The 15,051-nt window shown below is 51.7% G+C and overlaps 1 protein-coding gene across 5 annotated transcripts in view; it reads left to right on the top strand.

Moving 5' to 3' along the window:
* The first annotated feature begins 11,120 nt into the window (after nt 1-11,120).
* DENND2A (DENN domain containing 2A) overlaps nt 11,121-15,051 on the top strand; it is a 131,413-nt gene continuing 127,482 nt past the window's right edge. For 3 of the 5 annotated variants that reach the window (XM_017891064.1, XM_017891063.1, XM_017891060.1), the window contains exon 1: nt 11,121-11,191. The gene's annotated coding sequence lies outside the window, so the exon portion shown is untranslated. Of the gene's footprint in view, nt 11,192-11,594; nt 11,750-15,051 lie in introns of those variants that run through there. The other 2 variants (XM_017891061.1, XM_017891062.1) reach the window with 2 other exon arrangements.

Raw genomic sequence — 15,051 nt, 5'->3', positions numbered from 1 at the left:
AAAAAAAAAAAAAAAAAAAAGAAAGAAAAATTACCAAATGTCCCCTGGAGAAGCAAACAAAGCAGCAAAGTTGTCCCTGCTTGGGAATCACTGGTCTTAGGTCCTTGTGGACAGTTCTCTGCAGAGACCCTTTCAGCACCCCCTGACCTCCTTACCCCTCTTCCCACCGCACACCCACACTTTCTTTTCTTTTTTTTTTTTTTTTTTTTTGAGACGGAGTCTGGCTCTGTCGCCCAGGCTGGAGTGCAGTGGCCGGACCTCAGCTCACTGCAAGCTCCGCCTCCTGGGTTTACGCCATTCTCCTGCCTCAGCCTCCCGAGTAGCTGGGACTACAGGCGCCCACCACCTCGCCCAGCTAGTTTTGTAGTTTTAGTAGAGACGGGGTTTCACCGTATTAGCCAGGATGGTCTCGATCTCCTGACCGCGTGATCCGCCCGTCTCGGCCTCCCAAAGTGCTGGGATTACAGGCTTGAGCCACCGTGCCCGGCCACACCCACACTTTCTTTAGAACTGAATACAAAAGAAAGGAACGCCCTGCACTTACCTGCTGCAGCTTCCACTTCTTTGTTCCCCCCTGAGCAGGCTCTAAACCAGTGTGTCTTTGGTGGGGACTTGAGCCACCTCCACCAAAAACACCTGGGCGGCTGGGCACAGTGGCTCACACACCTATAATCCTAGAACGTTGGGAGGCCAGACAGAGCAGGAAGATCTCTCAAAACTAGGAGTTCAAGATCAGCCTGGGCAACAGAGTGAGACAACATAAGAGACTCTGTCTCTACAAGCAAACACACACCTGGAGTGCTTGTAAAACTGCACATGCCTGGGCTGCATCCCAGACCCCTTGCATCAGGATCACTCAGGGAAGGCTAGAATCTGTCCTTTTCTTTTCTTTTTTTCTTGTAAACCCAATGGGATTATCAGGCAGATAAAAAGTGTGAGAAAGGCCAGGTGTGGTGGCTCATGCCTGTAATCCCAGCACTTTGGGAGGCTGAGACAAGTGGATCACCTAAGGTCAGGAGTTCGAGACCAGCCTGGCCAACGTGGTGAAATCCCCTCTCTACTAAAACTATACAAAATTACCCAGGCGTGGTGGTGGGCGCCTGTAGTCTCAGCTACTCGGGAGGCTGAGGCAAGGGAATTGCTTGAACTGGGGAGGTGAAGGTTGTAGTGAGCTGAGATCGCACCATTGCTCTCCAGCCTGGGCAATAAGAGGGAAACCCTGTTTAAAAAAAAAAAAAGTGTGAGGAGCACTGGCCCTCCCCCTTTCCAGGTCCTGCTTGGTGTCTCTGGCCTGCAATTCCTTCCTAAGAGAGTCGGGCCCTGGCATGTGGATTTTGGCCCTGGGCCACCCATATCTACTCCCCAAGCTGGCAGAGGAGAAAATATCAGAAATAATACTGAAAGAAGCAGGGAAAGGAGGAGGCCGTTGTGTGCGTGTGCCCTGTGGCAATGACCCATCCCTTCCTGGTGAGACCACAGCCTTCTCGCTTTCTCTTTTTCACTCTTCAGTTGAATTGTCTCTATTACTCCTTATCACGAGAATCTCTCCTCTAGTTTCTGCCTTCTGGTTTTCTAGGTGGCTTGCTCCAGACACCTTTCTCCCGGGGCCATGGAACTGGCACTACTGCTACCCACGTGCAGTGCATGTGCTAACCCTGTGTGGCCGAGGCAAGTCCCCTCCCCTCCTGCCTGGAGGGCTTGAGTTGCTCATCTCTGAGGCCACTTCCTGTTCTGACAAGGTATGCTCCCACCATGCTGTGTGCAACTCTGTTGCCCCTGGGCCCTGTTAACTTCTTTATTTTATTTTTGAGACAGAGTCTTGCTCTGTCAGCCAGGCTGGAGTGCAGTGGTGCGATCTTGGCTCACTGCAACCTCCGCCTCCTGAATTCAAGCGATTCTCCTGTCTCAGTCTCCTGAGTAGCTGGGATTACAGATACACGCCACCATACCCAGCTAATTTTTGTATTTTTGGTAGGGATGGGGTTTCGCCATGTTGGCCAGGCTGGTCTCGAACTCCTGATCTCAGGTGATCTGCTCTCCTCAGTCTCCCAAAGTGCTGGGATTACAGGAGCGAGCCACCATTCCCCACCGAGCCCTGTTAACTTCTCTGTTCTAAAGCTTGTCCTGGCCACAAAGCCAAGATGGTGCCGTCCTGGGCTCAGACTGCCTAGGCTCATCTCAGCCCCAGTACTCCCTGGCAGTGGCCTTGGGCAAGACAGCCAACCCCTTTTTGGTTGCTTCTTCATCTCTAGAAGAGGCTAATATTAGAACCTACCTACTAGGTAATCTCTGTAATGCATTAACACTGCCCAGCACATATTCAGGAAAACGTTGAGTGAGAATGAGAACAGACCACTGCTCCTGCGCTTTTTTGCCTACATGAGAAGGCTGGGGCTGGGAGGGACCAGACAGCCCCTGTGATCTCCCCAGGAATCTGACAGCAGGAATCTGACACCCAGAGAGGGAAGTTGACTCACCCAAAGTCACACTCCCAGCAAGAGCAGTAGTATATCACCTGGCTTGTCTTTAGCCAATCTTTTTTATTTTGATTTGACTTAATCTGAGAGACGTAGGAAGGGGACAGATATTAGAGCTTTCAGAATATGTTCTCTCAAGCAAGGTGTGGCCTCTGAGAGGCAGTGCAGTGCTGTACAGTCATTTGGAGGTCTGAAGGCTGACTTTGGGCCTGGGGTGGATCTTGGTAGAGAGAGGGTGATCTGGCAATGAGGAATGAGGACATGGATGTAATGCCTAGCTCATAACCTGGTGTGATTAAAATATTTTCTTCTTGGCCGGGCGCAGTGGCTCACACCTATAATCCCAGCACTTTGGGAGCCCGAGGCGGGTGGATCACGAGGTCAGGAGTTCGAGACCACCCTGGCTAACATGGTGAAACCCTGTCTCTACTAAAAATACAAAAATTAGTTGGGCACGGTGGCGCATGCTTGTAGTCCCAGTTACTTGGGAAGCTGAGGCAGGAGAATTGCTTGAACCCAGGAGGCGGAGGTTGCAGTGAGCCAAATCATGCCACTGCACTCCAGCCTGGGCAACAGAGCAAGACTACATCTCAAAAAAAAACCAAAAAAACAAAAAAAAAAAAAACCTGAGGTCAGGAGATCAAGACCAGCCTGGCCAACATGGTGAAACCTCATATCTACTAAAAATACAAAAATTAGCTGGGCGTGGTGGTATGCACCTGTAATCCCAGCTACTAGGGAGGCTGAAGCAGGAGAATTGCTTGAACCTGGAAGGCAGAGGTTGCAGTGAGCCGAGATCACACCATTGCACTCCAGCCTGGGTGACAGAGTGAGACTCTGTCTCAAAAAAAATAAATAAATAAAATAAAATATTTTCTCTTTTCTTGTTGTTGTTTTTGTTTGTAGACAGGTGAGACAGAGTCCTGTTCTGTTGCCCAGGCTGGAGTGCAGTGGTGAGATCACAGCTCACTGTAGCCTCAACCTCCCAGGTGTGTGCCACCACAGCCAGCTAATGTTTTAATTTTTGTGGAAATGGATCTCACTATGTTGCCCATGCTGGTCTTGAGCCCCTGGCCTCAAGTGATCATGCTGCCTCGGCCTCCTAAAGTGCTGAGATTACAGGCATGAGCCACTGTGTCCAGCATGATTAAAATCTTTAATGAGGGCTGGGCGCAGTGGCTCACACCTGTAATCCCAGCACTTTGGGAGGCCAAGGCAGGCGGATCACGAGGTCAGGAGATCAAGACCATCCTGGCCAACATGGTGAAACCCTCTCTCTACTAAAATACAAAATTAGCCGGGCATGGTGGCGCGTGCCTGTAATCCCAGCTACTCGGGAGGCTGAGGCAGGAGAATCCCTTGAACCAGGGACTCAGAGGTTGCAGTGAGCCGAGATCACGCCACTGCACTCCAGCCTGGTGAGAGAGTGAGACCCTGTTTAAAATAAAATAAAATAAAATCTTTAATGAAGAGTATTACCTCACTCCTTCTCCTGACTCTGAAGAGATTGCCTCGTTGGGCCAGAAAATAGGCAGGGAAGGCTCTCAGAAGCAAGAGGTAGGTGCCTTGCATCCCGTGCACAGAAGTCCATGCAAAAGAGTTGGATTCACTGGCCTGACTGTCCTCCTGTATTCTGAAATCACAGTGACCACAAAGAGCAACAACAGCTTAAACACAGAAAGCCATGCCTCTAAATCCAAATCACCACATTCTTGTTCCTTTTTTTTACTGTTCAAATACATCGTCCAAAAGGAGCAGAAAGAATCTAAGTATAGAGGGGACGTGGCGTGGCAGGCTTCATATTTGAGACATTGCTTAGTGGTGAAGGACCTGGAAAGTTCACACCTTTGTTCTTTGCTTTTTGTCATAAACATGCCAGTCTTTATAAAGTTACAAACACTTTAATTCTTTGTGTGAGAAAAAAGACAGTCCAAAATAAATTGGGGTCATGAAATGAAACAGAAATGGTTCTTATCTCAAAACGATATATTGAGATGCTATCTGCCAATGCAGAGATTCTCCCAGATTCCCCGTGGTAAGCCGGGAAAGGTCAGCCATCCATGGTAAAAACAAAGACCATCTGCCCCACAGCACCGCTAGTGGGCCTCAACAGCTGCCCATCTTACAGTCCCAGGGAAAGCGGTAGGTGTGAGAGCATCCTGGGAGGACAGAGGGCACAGAGGCATCTCTGCCAAAGACCAGCCCTTTGCAGCCAGGGAGGATGAAAGAGCCCTGGGGCTTCAGTCTGGGCTCTACACACTCCTGGGTGGCCTCCGCTCTCCCCCATCCCTCCCACTCCCATCCCACACCTCCTGGATTGCATCTGATTGGGACCAATAACAAACCAAGCCTGGTTTTGAGGTTTGGGTAGGATGCTTGGCTTGGTTTTGTTTCCTCGGAGAAAGGCAGCCAGCAGGGACTGCAAGGAACTGGCACCCAGCTGTGTCTAGGTGGGAGAATGGGCTGAGGATGGGGTTAGAGACAGAATGAGAGCAGGAGGGAGGTGGCCTTCTGTGGAGGAAAGGCATCAGGTGCCAGCAAGAGACTAGAAGGGGAAACCTGACATCTGTCAGCCCTGACTTAGAGCCTCTCTAAGATGGCTCGGTGGGCTCTGAGCCTGCAGGGCTTTGGTCTATGGATGGGAGGGATATGGGAGAGGCTTGGCCAAGGCTGTGTCAGGGTGAGGCTGTAGACTTTTCCCAGCCCTTAAGATAAGCTCCTTCCTTGCTCTACCTTATCCAAACTTGTCTAAGCACAGACATGTGATTCTTCTCCCTACACCAGCTCTCCAGATGATCAATCAATAAACCTCTTGTCCATTAATCATCTACTGTGTGTATAGCTTTTTTATTTTCTTTTTAAATATAATTCAATTATTATTTTTTTTTTTTTTTTTTTTTTTTTTTTTTTTTTGAGACAAGGTCTTGCTCTGTCGCCCAGGCCAGAGTGCAGTGGCGCAATCTCTGCTCACTGCAACATCTGCCTCCCAGGTTCAAGTGATTCGCATGCCTCAGCCTCCTGAGTAGCTGAGATTGCGTGCGCCACCACGCCTGGCTAATTTTTTGGTATCTTTAGTAGAGATGGTTTCACCATGTTGTCAGGCTGGTCTTGAACTTATGGGCTCAAGTGATTCACCTGCCTCAGTCTCCCAAAGTGCTGAGATTGAGATTACAAGCATGAGCCACTAAACCCAGCCTAATTATTCCCGGTTTTTTTTCTACAGATGGATTCTGACTATGTTGCCCAGGCTGGAGTGCAGTGGCTATCCACAGGTGTGATCCCCCTACAGATTAGCACGCGAGTTTTGACCTGTTCCATTTCTGACCTGGGCTGATTAACCCCTCCTTAGGCAACCTGGCGATCCCTAGCTCCCAGGAGGTCACCATATTGATGCTGAATTTAATGCAGACACTGGATTGGCAAAGTGCATCACAACCCAGGACTCCCGGGCTCAAGTGATCCTCCCGCCCCAGCCTCCCATGTGTATACCTTTCACCTATGCACCTATGCAGTCAGCCAAGATCACACCACTGCACTCCAGCCTGGGAAACAGGAGCAAGGCTCCGTCTCAAAAGAAAAAAAGAAAGAAACCACGGGAAATGGGAAGTACCGAGGGATATGACAGGGCTGGCCCCACCCATCAAGGCAGGGGACAGAGCCTGAGAAAGAGCCTTCGGACACTCTCTCAAATGTTTTCATTTCCACTGAGATTCCTTTTGGATGTAAATGTTGACAGAGCATCATTTTTGTCCCAGGCACTTTGACCAGTCATAGAATTAGGTCCGCCCTGCAACTCTGAACAAGGAAGCATCACTCCTGCCATTTCATGGATGGGAAAACCAAGCCCCAACGGGTTATGTGCTTTATCTGAGGTCCCACAGACCCAGACCTGTCTGGCTCAACCCATGTTCTTTTTGTTACCCCATGAAGCCTGTGAGCATCAGCTCTGCCCAGAGCCAGCTCCTCTGGAGGGAGAGTTCTGGATCAAGATCCAATCCATGTCCTCACTGTGGCTCCCTCCTCTGGAAGGTACAGGCAGTGCAGTTCCTTGGGGCATCCCTGACTCAACCCATCCCCTTGAGATCTGGCTCCCCTACTTGGGTCACTGTGATCCATTCCTTCTTGGCCTCTTGGCTGGCAGGATCTTTCTTATGTCTTGTCACCACCTGCCTGCCCTCCTAGGTTCAAGCGATTGATTCTCCTGCGTCAGCCTCCAGAGTACCTGGGATTACAGGTACCTGCCACCGTGCCTGGCTAATTTTTGTATTTTTGGTAGAGGCAGGGTTTTACCACGTTGGCCAGGCTGGTCTTGAATTCCTGACCTCAGGTGACCTGCCCTCCTCGGCCTCCCAATGTGCTGGGATTACAGCTATAGGCCACTGCGTCCGGCCTGGTTTCTTTATTTTTATTTTTATTGGAGGTAAGAACCTGGAAGAGTCAGAACCTGGAAGAGAGGGTCTGTTCCATCCAAACACTGTCGGAGCAAGGGACAGAGACGCGGGCCCGTTGAATGCACTACTCCCTTGGCTTATGGCTGAGATAAAGCCAGCTCTGTTGCCTGTGCGTGCTGGTAGATGGTCCTGGACCTACAAGGGGTGGGGAGGGAGGGGGAATTGAGCACTGATGCAGGAGAAGGAAAACTGCCTGCCTGCCATTCTTCAACCTTGACGCTCTATGTTCATGGTGGGGGAAAAAAGGAGATTAGGAAAATAATAACCAACAGGACAGTACCTGTGAGTCCTCCCATGGACCAGGCACCATACTAAAACCTCACAACAGTGTTCTTAGGAGGTCACAGCCATTGCCATTTCCACCCTACAGATGAAGGTTTAAAAAGCTGGGATTTAGAGGCTGAGCAACCTGCTGCAAAGCTGAATGTGCCTCTCCAACCAAGGCCTGGGCTCCTCAGCAGGACGCTGGAGGAAAAGGAGGAGAGGAAGGAAGAAATGTTCTTCCTCCTGGGTAGTGGCCCAGGGTTGCTCTGCGTGGAGGAAACAAGGTTACTATTCAGGAGGCGGAAGTGGGGAGTTCAAGGCCAGCCTGGGCAACATAGCAAGACCCTGTCTCAATATAAACAAATTAAAATAAATTTTAAAATAAAATAAAAAAGACTGGGCACGGTGACTCATGCTGGTAATCCCGGCACTTTGGGAGGCCGAGGTGAGGGGATCACCTGAGGTCAGGAGTTTGAGACCAGCCTGGTCAACATGGCAAAACCCCATCTCTACTAAAAATACAAAAATTAGCCGGGTGTTGTGGTGCACACCTGCAATAACAGCTACTTGGGAGACTGAGGCAGGAGAATCACTTGAACCTGGGAGGCAGAGGTTACAATGAGCTGAGATTGCACCACTGCACTCCAGCCTGGGCGACAGAGCAAGACTCTGTCTCAAAATAATAATAATAATTAAAATAAAATAAAATATAAAGAAGCAAGATTAAATACTCAAAAGAGAAATCAACTTGACCCTTTCCTCTCACCCTCACTTTTCCCAACTTGAGGCCAGTCATGATCTCCTACCCTAAGCTTCATTCTCCAACATGAAGAGAAGCTGTGGACAGAGAAGGAGGGCAGAGGACGAATATACTGTTGGAGTTGTCAGCACCAGGAACAGGAGAAGAGGAGATGACTGAGAGGCCCCTCCAGGCTCCAACGTGTAGCACCAGCCTTGGAGGGCTATCATGGGCTACCTTGTCTCCCTTCTCCAGGGAGCCAGCAGGGGCAGGGCCACATGGGGAAGGAGGGAGGGGGCCATATGTAGGACCCCTGTCATGGTCAGAACCACAGGATGACCCAGCAATGGGAGCAGCTCTGAGAAGTTGGAGGGCTGGGGGCTATGAGAGGCAGACAGGGTTGAAAATACACAAAGTTCATCAGGCTCAGACCCAAGGAACTAAGGCAGGAGTTATTTTCCTAAAACAAGTTAGTGTCCGGAAGTCAAAGATGAGGGAGTGGAAGGCTAGGCACAGTGGCTCACACCTATATAATATAATCTCAGCACTCTGGGAGGATCACTGGAGGTCAAGAGTTCAAGACCAGCCTGGCCAACATGGTGAAACCCTGTTTCTACTAAAAATACAAAAATTAGCTGGGCATGGTGGCGGACGCCTGTAATCCCAGCCACATGGGAGGCTGAGGCAGAAGAATCACTTGAACTCGGGAGGCAGAGGCTTCAGTGAGCCAAGACTACACCACTGTACTCTAGCCTAGGTGACAGAGTGAGAATCTGTCTCAAAAAAAAAAAAAAAAAAAAAGGCCAGGCGCGGTGGCTCACGCCTATAATCCCAGCACTTTGGGAGGCCAAGGCAGGTGGATCATGAGGTCAGGAATTTTTAAGACCAGCCTAGCCAAGATGGTGAAACCCTGTTACTACTAAAAATACAAGAAAATTAGCTGGGCATGGTGGCAGACACCTGTAATCCCAGCTACTCAGGAGGCTGAGGCAAAAGAATCGCTTGAACCCAGGAAGCGGAGGTTGCAGTGAGCCAAGATCGCACCAGTTTGCTTTCTTATATGTTTTGGCAGCCCTGGGAATAATTAACCTTCAAGAAGCCAAGTCTTGGCCAGGCATGATGGCTCACATCTATAATACCAACACTTTGGGAGGCCAAGTCATGAGGATCACTTGAGGCCAGGAGTTCAAGATTAGCCTGGGCAACATAGCAAGACCTACAAAAAATAAAAAGCCGAGGATGAGGGCATACATCTGTAGTCCTAGCTAACTGGGAGGCTGAGGTGGAAGATTGCTTGAGCCCAGGAGTTCGAGGCTGCAGTGAGCTATGATCGCACCACTGCACTCCACAGTGGGTGAGAGACTGAGATTGCCTCAATCAATCAATCAATAAAAAACAAGCCAAGCCTGGGAAGCTGAGGCAGGAGAATGGCGTGAACCTGGGAGGCAGAGCTTGCAATGAGCTGAGATCACGCCACTGCACTCCAGCCTGGGCGACAGAGCAAGACTCTGTCTCAAAAAAAAAAAAAAAAAAAAAAAGCCAAGCCTCTGATCTTTATTTAGAAAGTGAAAAACTTACTGAATAATGCTTCAACAAACAAAACAATAATTCAAATGCTTACACTAAAAAAAAAAGCTTGCACTTTGCAAATGTGGGCTCTAAAAGTTGACTATGCTTAGTTAAAATGGGTATGTCATGAGGAGTTTAAGGAACTTCGTAAGCCCTGGAAAAGCTTCAAAGAGTTCCCAGAATACATAAAACCCTCAGTTGAGAAGAAAACAGCTTTTTTTCCTGTGACTTTGAACAAGTCCCTCAAATCTCAGGCGCCCAGTCTATAGGCACTGCCTGGGCAGTATTACGTCATTACACCCATCTCTTATTTTTCACTGTCTCCCTTCTGCCTTTCTCTCGCGCGCACACTCCTTCTGTGGATTTGTACGGCTAAGCCTCTCTTCTCTCTTTCCCACTTGCCTGAACTTTAGGCCTCTTTGCTGTCCCGCAGGACCATGGCTCCCAGTCCTTCTGGAAGTCACCTAGCTAAAGACGAGGATGGCCTTCCTCTGGTGTGGAGATGGACCTGAAACCTGCTCCCACCGCGCGAAAATCACCCCGCCAGGCCCCCCTCACTGTCATCAGGGCACTCCTCTGCTCAAAAACGTTCCTTCCCCTACTTGAAATCTGGCCAAGCCTACCCATCAGACCGGATTCCCCACTGGTCCTCACTCGGCTGTTTCTGAAATGCCTAGCCTCCGCTTCCGGCCTCCGCTGGTGCTCTTCTCTCCACTCAGAACCCTTTCCTTTCCCCCACTTTCTTCCACCTATGCAAATACTATTCAGTGTTCCCGGACCGGTCAAAGCTCCAGGGAACTTCCTCAAAGGCCCCAGCCCGTATTCCAGACCGCCTTCCCCGCAGCGCACGGCATTTCCCTGCAGACTTCTGCTTGGCAGCCCGCATCCTGCAGTCTGTGTTCCTTGACGGTGTCCTGCGTGAGTGCGGGCAGCGGGTCTATGAAGTCACTTCTCTTGGAAGCTTTTCCTGACCTCCTCCCTTCCCGCCCGGTCTGGGAGACCTTCTGCAGGGCGCTTGGCCCTGGGCCCTCCCCGGCCTCCATCACCCTCATCGCCCGTCTCATGACTGTCATTACCCCTGCCCGACGGCAAGCTGCCTGGGGCAAGGGCGGTGCCTGACTTACTGCCCGGGGTGCCCCCGACCCGGGCCCAGTGCCGAGAGTGTGTTAACCGCCTGGAGTGAGCGGGGCCGGACATGTGGCCGCCGTTCCCTTGGCTTGGACGTCCAGCTCTCAGCCCCGGGCCGGGAGCACCTAGCGAATCCGCCCGGGCCTGGGAGGAAGAGAGCCGGCGCGCGGCGGGCGTGCTCCCAGGAAGGGTTAAGCCACCTCTCCCCTACCCCAGAGGCTAGGGGGCGAGTCCGGCAGAAGGTCCTGTTTACCGCTGCTCCGCGCGGGGCCGGGCCCTGGGAGAGGGGTTGCCGTGGCAACCGGCCGGGCGCCCGCCAGCTGCGGATTAGCTCACTGGGCCGGGCGGGATGGGTCGGGAGGAGGGGGCGCGCGTCGCGCAGATCGTCGCGGAGCCGCGGGAAGAGAAGGCAGGGGCCGCGGGCGAGCCTGCGCTGGGCCGGCCGAGGGAAGCGAGCCGCTGGGGCCGGGGGCGGCGGGGACCCCACGGGAGCNGCCGTCCTGGCCCGCCTCGGAGCCCCCCAGATGCGCCCCAGAGCCCGCGGAGCCGCCGCCCGCGGGAAGGTAGGGCCGGGCCGGGTCACGGGGTGCAGGGTCGAGCTGGGGAGGGAAAGGGGACGGAGGAGGGGACGCGCGGGGGAGGGAGGAAACGGCTCGCGCGACCCGAGCCCTGACGGGGGAAGTGGCTCTGCAGACGGGAGTCTGAGTTCCCGCCTGGTCCCGGGACTTGTGCAGAGCGCGATCCAGGCGTCCCTCCCGGGCTCTGGCTGACTCCCAGGGCTGAGCACGGACGCCGCCGTCCCGCGCGCCTCGGGGACCTGCAGAAAGCCTGCAGACCCCCGCCCTGCGTTGTGCTGGGTCCCTCGGGGCGCGAGTGCGAGTGTGTGTGCGCGTGTGTCTGCGCGTGTTTGTGTCTGTGTGAGTGTGTGTGCGCGCGCTTGTCTGTGTGCGCGCAGGTCTGTGTGTGTGTGCGCGCGAGTATGTGTGTGCGCGCTTGTGTGTCTGTGTGTGTGTGCGAGTGTGTGTGTGTGCGTGCGCGTGCAAGCGCAGGGCATCGAGGCGGCTGAGCAGCTGGGCCTCCCTCACAGCGGTCAGCATTTGCAGTCTTGGGAAAGCAAGAAGGTAAAGATGATTGAATGGTCTTACTTCTTCCACTTTGTCCCCAAGGGTGGAGTTGGGAGCAGATGGAGCCCAGGGGAAGTCTGGACACAGTCGTATTAGGAGGGTCACAGAGAGCTGGGTGAGACCACGGAGCAGAGCCAGACCTCAGCCGTGGAATCTTGTTATGGGGGGCCTGGGACAGGAAGTAGGAAGCTGGTCAGGGCTCTCCAGGGGCGTAAATTGGGCAAGGGAAGTGCAGTGACCCTGCCTTAACCAGCTGGTGCTGACTTCCAGCTGCTGTTCAGATGCGATTCAGGAATGTGACTTCCCCAAGGTTCCAAATGACATCGGACAGTAATGGGCTGGGGGTAACAGAGTTGTAATAGGCGTGCTACAGTAATCTTGTTAGTAAACTCTTACACCCTCTGCGGTTACCACATAAAAGAAGAGAAAGAAATCCCTTCTCCTTACATCATCAAATATCAGATACCAAAAGAGTGGAGTAGAAAGTCTTTGGGTGGGCAGTGTGGGAGGGAGAAGAGCTCCGAGAGGAAGTATGTGTGAGTGAGTGTGTGTGTGTGTCAGAGATGGTTTCTGAGGCCTGGTAATGAAAAGGCTGGCAGGAGGCTGGCCTCCAGTCCTTTTGTTTGTTTTTTATTTTTATTTTTTTGAGTCAGAGTCTTGCTCTGTCACCCAGGCTGGAGTGCAGTGGCCCGGTCTCAGCCCGCTGCAACCTCCGCCCCCTGGGTTCAAGCAATTCTCCTGTCTCAGCTTCTTGAGTAGCTGGGATTACAGGCGCCCACCACCACGTCCAGCTAATTTTTGTATTTTTAGTAGAGATGGGGTTGCACCATGTTGGCCAGGGTGGTCTCGAACTCCTGACCCCAGGTGATCTGCCCGCCTCGGCCTCTCAAAGTGCTGGGATTACAGGCATGAGCCATTGTCCCTGGCCTCCAGTCCTTTCATTCTGGAAGATTAATAAAATCGTGTGTCAAGTATTCTATTCATCCCCTTAAACAGCTCTGTGTTGCTAGGCATGCATGCTAGACATCAGTGGCACAGCGAGGAATGAGACGTCCCCCTTCCTTCCAGGAACACCATCCTAGCTGGGTAGTCAAACAAAAAAGTAAAACCAGTCCTGGCCCAGCCTGGCTGTGAGGGTTGCATGGTGTAGAGCTAGGGCAGCCCAGAGAGGAGCCGCTGCAGAGAAGCCCCACAGATTAGGTGATGCTTGGGCTAAGCCCTAAAAACTGCCTCACCAAGGAAACAGCAGGGAAGGTTGTTTCAGGCTGAAAGAACAGAATGTGCAAAGTCACCAAGAGGGTCTAGGAGAGGCCAGTGAGGGGAATTCAGTGTGGCTGCGGGTTGCAGCATGTGAGTGCGTGCTGGGGAGAGGTGAGGCGGGGGCTGTCAGGGCAGAGGCACAGGGAAGGAAGGATCCGCCAGAAGGAGGCAGGAGTATGCACTGAAGCAAGAGTGATGCGCTCCGTCTGGTTGTTGGTTGAGGAGGCCTGAAGGAGGAGGAAGAGACCAAGACTTTTTGCAACACCCAGGCCAGAATTACTGAGGAGCAGGAGAAGCTGAAAGGATGCCAGGATCAAGAAGCAGGACCTGATCATTGGTTTGGGCAGAGTGTGATAACTTAGACTAAAAGCAAGTATGTACAGAAATGCTCGGGAGAAAACAAAGCAAAGCAAAAGGAATGTGGACCTTCGGAGTGGGCTGCATTTAGCAGATTACAACACTTGGATAACGCATTTGGCTGTAAGTTTTCTGGCAGCTTAGGGACAAACAAAAATACACTGGGTTGCATAGTTTGGGATTTTGGACAACAGAAACCATACAAATTAATTCTCAGAACAAAACTTTTCCTGGAATTGAACTCAGCTGGGAATTTATCATGTGGAACTTTATGTAAAGACTGAAGAGTGACGTAGAAAAAAAAAATCCTCGTTGCTGGTGTTACAAAAGATGGGAAGATAAAACTCCCCATTACTGCCTTCCTCTGCCATCCTGTTATGTCTAGGGGAGTGAACTGCACTTCTGTGAGGACTGGGTGTCATCTCAGGGTATGGGGCCAGGGGAATCCTATACAGAGGACACAGTGGTACCTCAAGTGTGGGAAGAGCTGACACCCATCTCCATGAATGTAGAGAGCAAGGCGTCTGGGGTGCTCAACCATGAAGGGAAGGAGGCTCATCATAGAATAGCCCAGAGAGGGGTGGGCTGAGACTCTGGTCTGCAGAAGGGGACAGATAGGGCATAGTGTGTTGGAAGGGCCAGCATCCAGGAATCCTGACCCCCGGGGAAACAGGCAGGGAGAGTGCACACAGCATTGTAGGATTCCATTCATATGGGCAAGTCCACTTCCCAGGGCGGTCCTGGTCCTTCTGCCTCCAGACTTGATGTAGATCCTGCCTCTAAAGGGGTAGGAAAAGGGTGGGACTCAGGAGACCAGAGATCCTCTTCAGGAGACCAGAGAGGCCCAGGAGGGTGGAAATCTTGTTTGCTACAACATAAGGAAGTTCTAGAGAAACCAGGAGTGGGAGCTGAGAACTGGGAGGTCCTGCAGACTCAGGCACAGATTTCCTGGCCAGGATCTTCTCTTTGGTTTCTGCAGAAGGCAGATAACCTGCAGAATCTATGTCCATACATTGCTAATATACCCTCTAAACTTTAAACTATTTCTTGCCAACTATAGCTGTCTTAAATTAACATTCAGTAGGGGTGGGATTCTACCCCTCCAATTAAATTTCTTAACATTTTAAATCTTGGGTTGTGCATTAGAATATACATTTAAATGCTGGGGAGGAGAGTTTGAGACCAGCCTGAGCAACATGGCAAGACCCCATCTCTATAAAAAATAAAAGAAATTGGCCAGGCACAGTGGCCCACGCCTGTAATCCCAACACTTTGGGAGGCTGAGGCAGGCAGATCACTTGAGATCAGGAGTTTGAGACCAGCCTGGCCAACCCCATCTCTACTAAAAATACAAAAATTAGCCAGATGTGGTGGCGCATGCCTGTAATCCCAGCTACTTGGGAGGCTGAGGCAGGAGAATCGCTTGAATCCAGGAGGTGGAGGTTGCGTGAGCCAAGATTGCATCACTACATTCCAGCCTGGGTGACAAAGCAAGACTCCATCTCAAAAATAAATAAATAAAATAAATTAACTACACACAGTGGCACACACCTGTAGTCCCAGCTACTCGGGAGACTGAGGCGGGAGGATCACTTGAGCCCAGGGAGGTTGAGGCTGCAGTGAGCATGATTGTGCCACTTCACTCCAGCTTAGGCGGCAGTGAGGGCCTGTGTCCAAAAAAA

This window comes from Rhinopithecus bieti, unplaced genomic scaffold, assembly GCF_001698545.2.
Source record: "Rhinopithecus bieti isolate Rb0 unplaced genomic scaffold, ASM169854v2 scaffold_20175, whole genome shotgun sequence".
NCBI classification, from domain to species: domain Eukaryota; kingdom Metazoa; phylum Chordata; class Mammalia; order Primates; family Cercopithecidae; genus Rhinopithecus; species Rhinopithecus bieti.
The sequence above is the reverse complement of the archived record's forward strand: the minus strand, read 5'-3'. Positions and strand labels throughout refer to the sequence as shown.